Source organism: Anguilla rostrata, chromosome 12, assembly GCF_018555375.3.
Source record: "Anguilla rostrata isolate EN2019 chromosome 12, ASM1855537v3, whole genome shotgun sequence".
Lineage (NCBI taxonomy): Eukaryota > Metazoa > Chordata > Actinopteri > Anguilliformes > Anguillidae > Anguilla > Anguilla rostrata.
In genome coordinates, this window is record NC_057944.1 from 16058901 (window position 1) to 16075579 (window position 16679).

Consider the following 16679-nt stretch of genomic DNA (forward strand, 5'->3'; position numbering starts at 1 on the left):
ACTTCAACTAAGTTGCATTGATTTCTGACACGCCCTTGATGAGATGAATGTGCACGCACTAGGAAATCTTCGCAGCCAACAGTCTCCGCTCTCTCAAGCATTTTTTGCATCCATTTATACACAACTTTTTTATTTTTTACATCCGCTTGAACAGCAGGGTTTATACTGAAGCAATTCAGGATAAGTACCCAGCTCAAGGGCACAACGGAATCATTCTAGCTGGGAACTGAACCTAGGTTACAAGCCCAGTTATTTAACCATAATAATACACGGCCAAATGCACAAATAAAAAAATAGTCAAGGGTGTTTTGGGCTCAATGTATGGAGAAAGTAGCCACAATTTAAACGGATAGCCACCGTCTCCTTACAGCCACTGTAAATGTGCTAATCTCTGTAGCCTCACCTACATGGCATCCCAATATGTACTCCATTTGACTGCAGTTCAAAAAATGAACATAAGAAGAACCAGTGCAACTACATTTAACAAGCATGTACCTTACACTATTTCATGGGTGGACAGCCAGTTTCCCAGGTACCTTGTGCCTCATTCAAGTAGTTTACATTGATTAACTCCATACAGGTGCAATGCATAAGTGGCTAACATTGGACTGCATAACTGAACACTGCTTTCTTATCAAGCGGTCCAATTGAAATAAATTTAATATTTCTCCTATCTGTGTTTTGTGTTCATGAATTCCTATGTGTGGCACGTTCATAATGCCATACAAATAGCACTATACAGCAGTATTTGCATTTAAACGTGGTCTGGGTTGGTTTAAAATGCAAAAACATTATTGACTACCAATTTACCAATCCTTTGACAGAGGATTGATTTAAGTTTTCATCATATACCCTACCCCCATCAACACCCCACCATGTCAAACATGTCCCAAAATTTCACATGCCACATTTATTATTTAAAATCAGGCCTACTCCTTATTTATAAGCGTACTGAATAATAAATATATTTTGAAAATGAATTTAGATGCTCACCAACATACAGTAAAATGGGATCAAGTCCTTCATTGCACATGCCCTGTGCTGTGGAGTCAAAGCTGTTTTCACTGTCCTCCACTCAGACAACAAATGGACAACAATGGTAATTCCTCAGGAGAATTGCTAAGTAAACAAAAGACATTATTGATGTTTCTGTGAGTTTTTTGGAATACATTTTTTATGGATTTTATTCACTGGATCCTTGCCATGATAAAAACATTGACTTTACAGTCATGTCGTCTGTGGATTTCCAAAACGCATAGAAGGTGAGGACACCCAAGCTTGTTTTGCCACCCTACATGTTACGGCATAAGGTACCATTGTTTATAAAACGTTGGCATCGTAAAACAGTGTGATTGAAAATTTCACAATAAACTGAATGAATGCAAATAAACTCAATCTGGCCCAATGTGACTTAAGGGGTTAAATGCCAGTATGAAGACTGACTCATCAATCATGCCAATGTTTGGCTGGAAAATGAACTGTCAAAGAAATCCTATGTGCATTGTTTTTCCTTCTCTGCGTGAAGTCAGTATTTTAACGGTGTGCTGATTCCTGATATGCAATCTGCTCCTGGCACCAACATCTCTCATGCTGTTCATTCTGCTCCAGTGAGTTTTCACAAGCCTGTGAGCATGCCAACACCATGTGGACATGTCACATTATACATCATACATTTTCAGGTTCATGTTCTGTTGGGAGCATCCAGTATGCAGGTATGGTGTGTGTGTGTGTGTGTGTGTGTGTGCAGGTGTATGTGTATGTGTGTGTGTGTTTGTGTGTGTGCACGCAGGTATGTGTGTTTGTGTGTGTGTGTGCAGGTGTATGTGTATGTTTGTGTGCGTGCACGCGTGCAGGTGTGTATGTTTGTGTGTGTGTGTGAGTAGGTGTATGTGTATGTTTGTGTGTGTTTGTGTGTGTGCGCACGTGCAGGTGTGTATGTTTGTGTGTGTGTGTGTGTGTGCAGGTGTATGTGTATGTTTGTGTGTGTTTGTGTGCGTGTGTGTGCAGGTGTATGTGTATGTTTATGTGTGTGCGTGTGTGCAGGTGTGTATGTTTGCGTGTGTGTGTGTGTGTGTGTGTGTATGCACACGCATGTGCATGTTCTCAGCAGTCATCTCGTATTGTTCCAAAGCTAAGCATTTTAAGATCCATTCACTCATTCAGCATTCACACACTCAGTGTCTCCGGGCAAAGCTCCATGCCTGCACATCAGAAAGGACCCTACAGCCTGTTCCCCTTTCCTCCTGAATTAACCCATAACTGAATCATGGACACAAAGAGGATCCAGTCTCTGCTCCACGGTAGGCCCGTGGTCACAAACTCAATTCGTCAGCCTCTCCCCTGCTGCCTCTGTTCCAGCACACAGCTCTATCTCAAAGCCACAGAGGAACAAATTACTCGTGGAGTGATTTGATTTGACAATATTGCATCATTGTAGAAAAAGTAGCCAAAATGATGGTTTTGTCCTCAGCAGATTTTTTTCAGTCCAGACTGAAGTGCATGAGGTAACATGAATGTTGTATTTCAGCTGCCTATCGGGGGCCACTTGATACGTAAGCGCAAATAAAGCTCAAAATGATTCATTTCTCCTCATATGGAGTGCCACGCTGTCATTTGTCATAACAAGCTGTTCAATAACAACAAATCACATTTTGATGGAAAAATAAACCATAATTAAAATCTCAGTACAGGTTTGATTTTTCTTAACAAGATTTATGGAGAGAAAGAACAAAAAGAAGGCGAGTGAAGGTTCCCTTAAGCAGTCCAGAATGTTCCTGAGTTTATGCAGTTATTTTGATCGGATTGCCTCGATCTCACTGTTCTTCATGTTGACTGGAAACAGTGTTGCAGCTGCACCAATCACATTTTTGTGATTATCCAGCTTGCTACGAGCAGCACAATGTGTGGCGGGGTATGCACAGACAGCGTGGATTCATTTCTCCCCCATCTAGAACAGGACATTCCTGTGCCTCGTCCTGACCCATGTGAGAACATGGTGTCTGCATGAAGGTTCACAACGCAATCAAATACACCTGAAGAACTGTGCCTTGCTTCCATCTTCATTGAAACTCAACGACAGAATGAATGAGAAGGCATATTGTGCCTGATGTAATCCACCAGATGCTCACTACTGGGCAAAACATGTGGCACTTGCTCAGATCACACCATGTTGCAACTATACACAAAAAACCATTTGGAAACACTTATCTTTGTGGCTGATTGATACAATTTCATTCATTTAACCACGGGCCTCTTGAGATTAGTGATCTCGTTTAGAAGACAAGTCAAGGAAACAAGTAACACATTAAGCTGTAGTTCAGATTCAGGTAACATGCAGAATCTAGGCTGAAACGAGTAAGAAAAATCAAGACGCTGTTCAAGAAACTCATAGTTATGTTTTTAAACTCTGACAGGGATACTGTATTTTCTATATTTTCTAGCTTTGTTTGTTTCTGTAATGTGTTCCGTGACCATGGGAAATTATAATTAAAATCCAGTTTATCATTTCTCTTGTTCACTGGGCTGAACCACTCATCTATTGTTGGGCAATAGACTATCGGAACAGTAGAGGAGGCACAGGATTCCCTGCTAGGAAACGAGGAAAGAGTATTGGGACACAGCCATAGTCTACTTTTTTCTCTGTAATTATTTTACTGTTCTGAGCTGTCCAAAACTGCATTAAGCAATTGTTTTCAGTTGCCAAGCAATGAAAAACAGTGAAGAAAAATAAACAATAAACTGTGACAACTCGATGTAGGCATAAGCATACCTTTTCATTCATCACAATGGGCTCTTCACTTTCAGACAGGCGCATGTTAATGGGAAATAAAGACGATGAAAACTATATCAGTTATGCGGAAACAGACACACACACGGGCACGCAGCCCCAGATTGAGCGGCATCACGTGCCTTTGCTCACTTCAGGGCACGAGGCAGAATGCTTTTTACTCCTGGAGGTAAACAGGAGGAAAGGAGGGAGTCTCTTTACCCATCTGCTAATGTTTTTCAGCCTCATCTGCACCATCTCCTTCTTAATCAGCACCTCTTCATTCCCCTTTAACTTGTTGTGTTCCCCCCTCTCTCTCCTTCTCGCCCGGCGCCTCGCTGCGAGGCGAGATAAATCAGGCATTACCGTTCCCTCATCTGCACTTCTGAGGGACTGCGCGCGCAGCCCGCCCGCCTGCGTCTCCACACGCGTCTCCACACGCAACGCCGTGAAACAGGGCTGTCACAGCACCGCACCCCGCGTCTCCGCCGCAACCTGGCCACCGTCACTCCAGCTAATTATAACACGCTGAGAACGTGCTCTTTATGTCGTCTTACATGAAGCCCCATTCCCCCAGACAAACAAACAAGTGCACACTGAACAATGGCTGGTTGCCAGTTCAGTCATTTTTGTGTAGTGACTTATTTTTACATTGGGGAGGAGGGGGCGGGGTGATGCAAGAAGGGTGATGCTGAGGACAGATATTAACAGCATTCAGGTTGAGTAAAATACAATGGAATGTGAAATTTCAGTAAGGTATGATGACATTTTTTCCTGCAAAATTTTAGTGATGTAATTGTGAGAGGAACCGATGACTCATTGTCATTCTCACTTCACTGTCCAGCTCACCTGAATTATAGCAGTCAAAATGTGTCTCATCTCAGCAGAATGGTACAGAATGGGTGTGTCTGTAAGAAAACAGTTGTTTCGAAAGGTACTGCATAGGTGTGCCTTACATGTACACAACCGGTCTGTCCCCTCCACAGAAACAATGCCTGACCTGTGGTCCACTAAGATTCCTTGCCTTTGACAAAATGTACTCTACGTATCATGATGCTCGCCAGTAGTGTAAACTATTGGTTTACAAACTAAAGGTTTATTTCTGCTTTGTTCTGGAATAATTTGAATATGGTCGCTAATAGAGCATCTGGGAGATAAAAAGGGCTTTAGGGCGAATGCAGGAGGGCCTGTCATTTTGGCCCTCCACGAATTCTGGCTCCAGGTGCAACTCCTTCGTCTGCACCGCCTATAGTTACGCCACCAATCCCCACAGCTGCACCAGCACCTTCTCGCTGCTTTCAGGAAAAACCTTCCCTTTCCATGTTCTTTGTAAAAATGGATAATCTATGTAATTTGAGAAATAAAAGGCCAATTTCCTCCTACTCTGTCTTAAAGACAAGCGGTTATTTCTGCCACTCTATTATTAGACCTAAAGATGTGAGTGAAAGTGACAGCCTCTATCACACGAGAAAGCACACCTTCATCTGACTTTCAGCCGCAGACCCCGGGGCAGAACGGGAGACACTGGGGCATTTAGAGACAATACACACGACAATAGAGATGATGGACAAACAGACTAGGAAAAAGGGGAGGTGCGGAACATTGAAGAGGAGAGAGGCGAAGGCGCAGGGAACCGAAGAAGAGAGGAGTTCAGAGAGGGTAGATGGAGCTTTGAAGGAGAGAGAGATGCTGGCTAATTGGGAGGAGAGGGGAAGTGAGTTCGCTCTAAAGCTTTGCATCAAGCTTTGACCACTTCATCATTCCTCCTTGTCTCAGGATCTCAAAATCTGATTGCTGCTGCATTAATGAGCCTCATCAATTAACGAAAATGTTCAATTAAGTGAGGAATGATGCATCTCAAGCCCTCTTGCAGAGGCATGAGAAGGTCAAGAGAGAGAGTTGGCGTTGTTCATCAGCTGTTAGATGAACAGACAGTGATATTGGCCTTTGTAACCTTCGGGTGTCTCGTTTAAGTGTTGCCTTGGTGATTGGAAAGCTCCTATCTGATGTGAATTTATCAGCATCTGGTTCAGCAGTTTGATCCATAATGCCCAGTATCTATCAAATTAAACATTGATTGTGAGAACATCTAAGTATAGAGGACCCTTAACTTTCAATGTATCTTGGTGATTTATCCATGTGATAGTTATCAGGATAAACTAACTCCTGAGAGATGGTGGCAAACAGATGATTGAAAAGGTTAGGAACAACATAAATAGGCTGCTCCTTTGAGATATAGGACCTTTTTTCCTAAAAGACTGGCTGAATGGTATCAGCTATAAGAGATAAGGCATGCACACACTTATATTCCCAGCAGAAAGTCAAACTGATAGATCACACAGGAGCATGCTGGGAAATACAATGGGGGAGGATGGGCAGAGGGGAGATCAGCAAACACAAAAAGATTGAGTTTTGATTTGCCAGAAAACAAATCATGTATTCATAACATTCCTAAGTCAGAGCTTCTGAGTATCTTTAAATGGCAAAATAGGACCATTTTTTATTAAACATGCAGGACCATTTCCAAATCCAATTCAGACTTGTCGTGGTTGCAGGGCATTTTAAATGAACTGATCAGACGGAATTGTGGGAAATGGAATTGCTAAAACGTTTGCTTGACATTGAATGCTAATGACCGCCAACACATCCGTCTACCCAAGCATTTCAGTAACAGAGCCCTTTCAGCCGTCTCATACTGCCAGCCTAGATTTCCTTGGGAAAAATAGCTCCAACCCTCACAGATGGAAATAAGTAGGGTAAGATCACCACAGCTGACCGTATCACAATGAACATCTGTTTTAGGAAAAAAAAAAAAAAAATTTTATCTGAGAGATGTTGCCAATGTATTGCAGGACCCAATGTACTGTGCTTACATTTTTAGGATGTCAACCCCCCCCCCCCCCATACCCCACAACCCTTGCCCGTGTTCGTGAAATTTTTGCAGTCAGGATGGTCTCTCCTTTTCTACGGTCTCTGTCACGAATTACGCTGAGCGTAATTACGAGCTGAAGGTGTAGTTGGTGGTGTGCGATGAATGGCACAGGGGCACGCAGCAGACGGGCGAGGAGAGGGTTGGGGGGGGGGCGGCAGGGGGGGTCTCAGCTGCGTGGGAAGCCCCCGCAGGGAAATGGAGGCCACGCTATCTGCAAACACGTCCCAGTGGGTCCCGTCTGCCTGACAGATGCCCCATTCAGATCCCAGCCAATCACTGGGATTCCTGAAGCCTATGAAATACAGCAGGCAGCGAGAGCAAGCTAATTATAGCCCATCCTGGGAATCGGTGTCCAAGACAGTATCTTCTGTGGACAGTGCCCGCAGTGCCAGGGCTGTCATTTTAAAAATGCTGCGACTGCAAAACTCACACTTTAAAAATAAGCAATGAGAAATCGCTACTGCTCTGTAACGCAGCAGCAAATCATAAATTACCACGTTGTCAAACGCATTGTTATGTGTAAAACTGCCTTTTTTGTCATGTCAGCTCACGCCCTGCTGTGAAAGATTTGTATTTTACTGTGTGTGAATACGAGATTGACGTTATTCTCTATGAGTAATTCTGATTCTCTCTCTCTGTTTGTGTGTGTGTGTGAGTGTACTGTCTGCTGCACAGACTGAGGGCTTGGGAGTGATTCTTTAATTACAGTGTAACAGGAAACAGGAAGTAAACGTGTAGTACTTAATTCCAGTTAAAATATCATCAAACATAAGAGATAAGAGATTCTACAGGACACTGGAGATTCCCTGAAAAATGACTACGCTAGATGTTTATATTTGTAGTACGGAATGACTCTGGACAGCTCAACTGTATGAAATAAGTATGACGGCCTTAATGGCTGTCTGCTGGACGTACCTACGCACTGACCCAGCTGGTTGGTTAGTCCTGGCTGAAGAAACATCTCCCGCATGAGTCACTGATGTGTTTGTACATCTCAGGGCCGGGGGAGGGGTCACCTATGAGGTGGGGGGCTCTGGCTGGGCCCTTTGACTGTGATCAGATTGGAATTCATCCAACCGTGAACAGACAGCACTTTGTGGAATTGGATTAAAAAGCCAATTCCGTTCCTTTTCAAGAACAGAAAACTGGAGGGGGGGGGGGCGGGGAGGGGGATGAACAAAGTGTTCCATTTATCACATCAAAATCGGTTCATCTTTAAGCCATTAATCTTTCAGCTTTAGGATGCTTTGCTCTCCTCTGCACAGAGGAGCGGTGACAGGCCCGGGCAATACAGAGGGCTAATCCTGCCGCACAGATCAGCCTCAGCTGCGCAGCCCTTCCCCAGCAGCGCCCAGCCGTGCAGCCTAATGAAGCACTAGAGAGAGGCTCCCACATAGAGCCGTGTGCACGGGCTGACCGAGAGGGCCGAGGGCACAGAGTGACCGCCCGAGAGGACCCCTCCCTTCCCCTGGCCACTTCCTTAGCATCTCACTGCTTCTTTCCCATTTCTACATCTCTCTCACACTCCTCTCTGCCTTTTTTTCCACCCCTCTCTCAAACCCTTTATTTCTCAGAGACCGGAACTGCACCCCTCGACCCGCTGTGGATTCTTCACCATCACCGAAAAATCAATAAAGAAAAAAGAAAAGAAAAAAACTCACACAAAAACAACAGTGCCATTAAAATAGAATTCGGGGGCGGACATTTTTCATTGTTTTTGAAGGAATTGTTGACAAAAAAAAAAGATTTTGTCTCCGCATTTGAGTTTTGAGAATATGGGTAATTACTTCCACTTTTCTGTCGTACCCTGTGATTATCTCACCCAGCTGACTCACGCGCTGCTCCAGGCCCAGTGCTCCACCGTCTCACTCTATTATCATGGCAACAGACAGGAAGCTCATCAAGCGGCTGTCCTCCATCACAGACTGTGAGGGAGGTCTCTCCATGCTCATTTCAACAATGCCTTGGCTTTCAGTATTTTTGGGAGGAATATGGCAAGTGTTCATTACGGTCAGGAATCTAACTCTGCCATTGTGAAATTCCATTTCAAAGGAAATCAATACTGAATATCAAGACCAAAAGCTCAAAAACTTGAAGCAGAGATCCAGCTTTACCCTCCATCCAAAGTTTCAGCTGCACAAGAATAAATATTTCCTCATTCAGGCTCACTGGAATACCACTGCAAGTCTCTCAAAGATAGTCCTCCTTCTTCTAAAATCGTCTTCTTCTCAGATTAGTCCTCAGTGACCTCCTGTTATCTCCTTTAAGGAGACATCACTTAGATATGCAGACTGGACAAAGCAACACTGTGAGCTATGCTTCAGAAGAAATATACTGCTGGGCTTCTGAGGAAAGACTGATTGTTATCTTGATTTTAGATAACATTAAGACAAAAATGTGTCACATTTCTACATTACGTGTGCATTGGTTCACAAAATGTGTTGTGATCTGGTGCGTCCATACACCGAACTCCCCCTCCCCCCCCATGAGCTGCTGACAGGTGAGTCTCCCCCAGGGTCCACAACAGCTGCAGCCAAGCTACAGTGCACATAAGTACAGGAGTGGGCGGGGCTGGTTTTATGCCCAGCGACTGACAACCAGCCTGGACCACTCCCGGAAGAGAGAATTGGGTTGAAGGTGGAGCCCTGTGTGCATTTCAACGCTGGTCTCAGCTGCTGCGGTGCTCATAGGAAGGCTTTAACTTTAATGTCAGAGTAAAGCTGCTTTACCCTTGGGCAAATAGTTAAATGGTTTATTTGCTATGTAGGCTAATGAAACAGCCCTGCATGCGCGGTCTCTAGATTTCAGATGTTTGAAGAGGCTAAATGAACATGGTGATTCCCTGATGGCTTATACGGACACCCCAACTTGGGTGCTTTCAATTCAGTGCTATCAATGGCAAGCGGGAAGAGAGGGGAGGGGCTCTGCTGAGAGAAACATCAGATGTTGTTCTCTCAAGTACCCTCCCTTCTCTCATCTTATTTCTCCCCGCATCACTTTCTCATCCCTTCCTCCGTCCTATCTTCCCTTCCTCTGCCCTCTTTGCTTTTCTCCCTTTTCCCTCTTCCCCTATGTCATCGCTCAGGGTGAGGGATGGAGGTGACCTGAATTTGTGTCAGCCAGACTGCTCTCTCAGGACTGGCTTTGCTGTTGGTGCCAGAGGACACCCCCTGTTGGAGACACAGCCCTATGCGCACACTTCACGACTCATTGATCATCGCCCTCCTGTTTATTCATGCTGGGCTTGTGCACCGTGACATATTCAAATGCGGAGGAAATCTTTACGCATCAAGACCTTGAGGTTGCAGGATGTAGATGTTTCTAAAGGGCACAGTGTTTGGCAAGAGCTGCACAGAGCACTGAGCATTACAAACGTTTTTCAGTGAGTGGCAAGAAGGTGGTTTTATTTTGAACTTTTTGTGAGTTTTATTGACTGAAAAAAGAAAGTTCATGGTTTCAAATAGAGATATACCCTCCTTTGAAAGAGACTCACAACCCTTTAATTCCTCTCATTTTGCTGGAGAAAGCAGACAAAGTTAATAGAAATGGCAGTGAGCACATAGGTGGGGGTATGTACATGTATCTTTACTAGTCTTTAAAAATTAGGAAATTAAAATAATCAGAGAAATACATGAAACACTGAAACATTTTCACAAATATGTGCACACGCACACACGCCTATACTAATAATAATACTTACAAATATGTGCGCACACATACATGCACATACATGTGCAAACAAACTCCATGGTATTACATAAAGCAGTTGGGCATGAAGATATGTATCTGGGTTGCTGGGTTTGAAATTGAAAACTTGCTCAGCATGAAGCCTTTTAAAGGAACATGGTTTCCAGTCATAATGGTTCCAACCCTGAATAGCTCTTGTCCGTGTTGGCTAAATCTATACTCCATGATGAAAATACAACACTTTACAGAGAATGAAACTGAGGGATACAACCCACATCTCCCCCTCTTTAACCATAGCAACATTATCCAAGTCACCACAATGGTCTTCCTCACTGATCTTCGTTTTCAAGTATTTTGCATAGGAATACTGCATGTGTGAATGTGTGCAGGCGAGTAAATATGTATCTGTGTTGTGAATGTGAAAGCATTGTACCTGTGCATGTGTACACCTGTCCGTATGAGCATGTTTTGTGTGTGCGTGCCCGGGTCTGCATATTTTTTTGTTGCCCTGGCAGTGGATGCACCTGCAGTTTGGCACGGGTGGTGGTGGTGGTGAAGCAGTGAATTAGACAATCTATTCCTTTGGATAAAGATCACAAGTACAGCACTGGCAATCTGAGTCGAACAAGCTGTGCTCACGCCCTCTGGAGATTTCAATTAAAAGACCATCCTTCTGCACTAGATCGGGTTTTCACATGATATATCCTCTTTATACTGGTTAATGCCTTTGTCTCAGATGTACACATGACCTACAGGTTTTCTTATGTTCAGTAGACAACAGGGTGAAGGGTAATTCCATCTGGTAAGTGACCACATCAGAAAGAGGTGTGACTTGATCAGAAGTCACTGTCTGGCAGTTCAGGAAGAACTATGTTTCTGCTGAGATTTTGCTGCTGCAATTAGGATCATCTTAATTGCATTAGAGAATTCACAACTTTGACTGCAGACCTTTGTAAGCTTGTTATCTAGTCAAATACAAGTATTAGGCACCCCTGAACACAGGCAATGCAGCACCATCTACTTCAGGAGTCGATGTAGCTGATATACAGTGCCCTCCATAACATTTGAGACATATTTTTTTCTGAAATGGGAGGGCCATGTATAAGAAGTGCTGTAATTTCTACATGGTGACACCAAAAATCTATACCCTTTAATAAAAGCATTTACACTTCAACCACATATAAATAGTTTGATAACAAATCTAAAATTGTGGAGTACAGAGCCAAATCAAGAAAAAAAATTATTTATCCCAAACATGATGGATGACACTATATGAACACAGGTGATACTAGTTTTCCAGTTTTTCTCTACGACACCAGCGGAATCCGTCCATTCTTAACCATATGCCCCACTTAGCCAGGCCCTGTGTCATTTCTTGCCTACTGCTATAGCTTGCCACTTGCAGGTCTCCCAGCATGCACCACTAAACCTCTCTCACTCATCCACAGTATCGCACCTCCTCTTATTTCCAGTCTCCAAGATATGTGCAGGTGTCACTTCTCTTCTGAATCCAGGTTGAAGCCCACGGCACATTTAAAACCCCAGTGTTGGCCGATCATGCAGAAAAGGATCAACCCCCTTAGTCAGATCTCACACATCAGCTAGGTCACAGAAATTTACCTTCACTCATTTCTCAGTTCTTCCCGTTAAAGATCGTACCACTTGTTCTCACCCCGGCTCCACATTATTGGAATAAAAGTCACTATGTCAACAAACGGCTGCTTAAACCTACGTTTTCAGAGTGTGTACATCTCAAAACACTTCCGCAGCTGCAGAACTTTCACAGGTTTCATACTAAAACTACACCACTTTATTTATCAATGTAATATAAGCCCATTTTGTTTTTCATTGTATTATTGACTGGAAATGGTATCCGTTGTATTGTGTAGTGCTGAGAGCTGAGATAAGTAGTCCAACTTCATATCTTATTTCACCTATAGCGTGTGCTTAGTGGCTGAGTCTAATCGACTTTGCACTACAGTAAATGTCTACAGTATTAATATCTGCTCTGTTATGGTATTTTTAGTTATCCCACTTGTATGTACTTGGTGGTTTATTGTGAAGCACTGAAAGCTACTTTGGGCAAAAGCACCAGCCAGGTGTATAGGTGTAAATATAATGAAAATGTTTTTAATCTCACCTCCTCCAGTTCTTTCTCATTCATGGCCAGCTTTTCCTCTTTGTTGGAGTTGAACTGACTCGTGTTGTAAAAGAGGTCAATTGACTGTGTATGTAGAGGAGATGAGTTTCATGGATTTTAAAGGAGGGTTTTAGACGTGACTGTGTTGTTGAAGTTGGAATTTCTTTCATTCTTTTCGTAGGAGAGAAAATGGACTGTTTTATAAAAAATGTGAGCTGCATTGCAAAGGTGAATTGACTGATGTAGGGGTGGTGAACTCACTGGGGTGTGCAGTGCGCATTAAAGTTTAACTCGATGTTCAACCTGACAGAAATGCAAATGTTATTGTTAGGCGATGCATGCAAAAGTGCACGCCGAGAGATTTTCCAGCTACTTTGGCATTCACTGTCAAAATCAACAACACCTACAATGAATTGGCTACGAAATAATTTGCATGTCATTAAAAGTGATGTTTAAAATGACATTGCCCCTTCTATTATACTGCAACACGTGAACATATATGGTCTTAAGCAGGTGGGCTGTGAGTTATCTGCTGCATATAAATAGGACTTGTGTGTCACTGAAATTAGATTTTGAAAGGAACTGGTCATTTGAATCAGATTTTATGGAAACCATTATAAATAAACCATGAGGATATTGCTGCACATTTTCATGATAATGGTCAGCACTGGCAAGCATGAAGCATTGCTTCCTATCCAAACACTGCACAGTCTTTCTTTACCAGCCGAGCAGCTACAGCAGTTAGTAGTAACAGATGTTAGATCATTTAACGTTGACCATGTTACTACCATGCTCCACATAATTGGCTGACACACCGGAATCTCTTTTTTCCACAGTGTGGATACACCTGCTGTTTTCAGTAAGACCAGGGAATCATTTTGTGCATCACACATTTTTGTAATGATGGACAATAACAATTTATATGGATACCCCACTGTGTAGGGGAAATGAACTCAGTGTTAATAAAGGAGATGAATTCATAGTACAGAAACAGGAGTAATGAACTCAATGTGTATAGGAGTTGAACACAGACGGGTGTGTAGATGACATAATTGTGTTGTATAGTAGCTGTACACTGCGTTGTATAGTAGCTGTACACTATGTTGTATAGTAGATAAATTGTGTTGTATAGCAGCTGCACACTTTGTGTTGCATAGATTAAATGTTTTGTGAGGAGGTAAAGAGGCAGACTATGCTGGGGGGGGAGGGGGGGGGGGGTGGAGGCGGTAGGAGGGCTCCAGTTGCTGAGTAAGCATATCAGACATCTGCTCTTTTTTGTTTTCCCCTCTCTGTTTCTCTCTGGTTCTCCCTTCTATTTCTTCCACTCCAGCATCTCCTCACTCTCAGGTGACTCCCGTTGTGTTAGGCTAACTAATGCAATTTACAAGATGAAGCTATTCACAGCTTTTCAGTGCTTTAAAGAAACTGACATTACATACAGCTGTAGCCACTCATTAACACACTAAACACTAAACACAGAGACCTTTGTGCAGCATCTGTATCTTTGCAACAAGACAATGATAGATATTCTTTGTAGAAGAGGCTTAATGTGTAGGCTTAGGCGTCTGCGTTGTGTTCTTTAAATATTATCTTGTCTTTTCTTGCGTGGCCAGTTGAGTATTGCAGATATGTGTGGGGGTACAAGTGTGGCCCTGCAGAAATCGAAATAAGCCGTGACCCACTTGGCCATGAAGAGAATCCCTCCCTCCACTTCACTGGAGTATGTGGTCCCTCACTTTACACCCACACCTTGGGAACATGCATTTATATAGTTCTGCATTCTGCCAAGACTTCATATCTAAATACTCAGACTATTCAAAAATACTAGCAGGTATTATACTTCTATACAAACAAATGTTATAATGGCTGTTCTCGTCACACACTCAGGAAATACAACAGCATACACTCTCTTTCTCTCCCTCTCGCACACACACTCTCTTTCTCTCCCTCTCGCACACACACTCTCTTTCTCTCCCTCTCGCACACACACTCTCTTTCTCTCCCTCTCGCACACACACTCTCTTTCTCTCCCTCTCGCACACACACTCTCTTTCTCTCCCTCTCGCACACACACTCTCTTTCTCTCCCTCTCGCACACACACTCTCTTTCTCTCCCTCTCGCACACACACTCTCTTTCTCTCCCTCTCGCACACACACTCGCACTTCACAGTAGTGACAGCAGCAACACTGCAATGAACAGGCAGCCGTACTCACCAGGTGCAAAAAGAACATATCCCACTCCCTGGGGTAGAGGAACCAGTTCTCCCTTTGAGAGCACTCTTGTCCTTATATTCTTTGTCTCCCTTGCTCTGTCTCTGTTTCTCTCTCTCTCGCTCTCTCTCTCTCAGTGTAAATAGTGCAGTGTATAAGTCTCACTATGATGCTGTGCCTCGTGCTGATCTGGCTGTGATTCTTAACAGAGGCTTGAGTGTGCCGTCTTCAGCCCTGTTTTTACCGTGACTGTGTAGTGAGGCTGTGGATAATCCCATTTGAGACAGAGGGAAAGCTGGTGCTAAGCAGCAAGAAGTCCTCTGAGAATAACATGCTAATGTTACACACACATACGCTCATAAAGATACACACGCGCACATGGACAAACACACACGCAAAGACATACAAACACATACATATTCAAATAAATACACAATTATATGAAGAGAAACATACACACACAGGCACATGCACACACACACACAGTGTTAAAATATGTAAGTGGATTAGGGTGGTAATCCACTGGAATCGTCCTTGACATATTAACCAGCGAGGAGATGGGACAGCACTCTGCCAACAACCATCTCCACCCCCACCCCCCGAAACATTGTGAGTCACTCCTTTCCCGCTACCTGACAAAAGCCGCAGGAGCACTGCTCATTTTGCCATCCTGAACTGGCGCCCAGAAACACAGCTCTTTATCTTAATAATCATCAGCCGTCCTCTGCCATGGGGATGCTGCTCTTTACTCATGAAGAAATGACAGGCTTATTTCCTTTACTCTGGGTTTGTCTGCACTGATTACATTTTCCAGTAGTATATCCTCTCTCAGGTGGTCCTTATAAAGAGTGTCTTACTGGCTCATCACAATTAGAAATTGCAGCTCCTCACCGGACTGGACGGAGGCACATATATCTGAACCATCGCTCAACACACTAGAATACCCATAAAAGTCTGTACAACATGCCTGGCCTAGCTGAGAATACTCTGTATCCTAGATTCACTGTAAAATCAAGGGAGGGGCCTTGGATTCCCAATATTCTAAATGAAGGGTGTGACTGTTGCATCTACCTGCATGTTGTTTTAAGCAATGCTACGAAATGGTGGTACCTCAACTTAGCAGAAATTTCACAGTATATTACCTTGTATATTACTTAGAATTACTGAATATATGCTGTTTGACTGGTAAATACAATAAATTCCACATATACGAGGAAGAAGTATAGCATTCTACCAAAAGGTGCTTTCGAAAAAATAATGAATGTGTAAGAAAATAGTAAATGTTATACAAAATTATGATCTGCAGTATAAAATCTAATATGATCAAGAACAAGGTAAATTCCATTCTTGGAAGCAGTGTTGGATGACATTTTGTAGCCATTTTGTAGGTCTTTTTCAATATCAGATTTAATCATTTTCTGTTCTTATCTGAATTTGTTCTTTGGTATAATAAAAATCTATGTGTGTTTCGCAACATGCGTAAAGGAATATATGGAAAAGAGGTTTCTATTTAGAATGCTTTATTATTTATGCAAAAAGTCAAATTAAAATAGTGACAGACCTCATATTAACAAAAAGTTTATCAATACAACTGTAGGTCTAGAAAGGTTATTGGCATTAACAAACTGATCTGAATAACCTCAAACAAAAAATTATGTTTATTTCTATTTGGTATATGAACAAATAATGAACGACTTTTTGTGTATACACGGTTTAAGCACTGCTACAAAATGATGGTGCCTCCATCAGTTGCACTTTGCAGTACAGGTCCCAACCTGATAAAAATAGATGCCGTATGTTGTGGTTTTCTGCTGTAAAAATGAGCCAAAAGTGGAACATCATGTCAAAACTGTTTTATTAGCTGGATAAACAGCAGTTGCCACATCTCATCATACACCTCACCTAACCATACATTGAGGCAGGCAAATTTTTTTCATGCTCA

General features: G+C 42.9%; 1 protein-coding gene across 2 annotated transcripts in view; it reads right to left on the reverse strand.

The window, feature by feature from the left end:
- sphkap (SPHK1 interactor, AKAP domain containing) overlaps nt 1-14970 on the reverse strand; it is an 80557-nt gene extending 65587 nt beyond the window's left edge. The window contains exon 1 of one of the 2 annotated variants that reach the window (XM_064302517.1): nt 14741-14970. The gene's annotated coding sequence lies outside the window, so the exon portion shown is untranslated. The remainder of the gene's footprint in view (nt 1-14740) is intronic. The other variant, XM_064302519.1, reaches the window with a different exon arrangement.
- Between the last annotated feature and the right edge of the window lie 1709 nt (nt 14971-16679).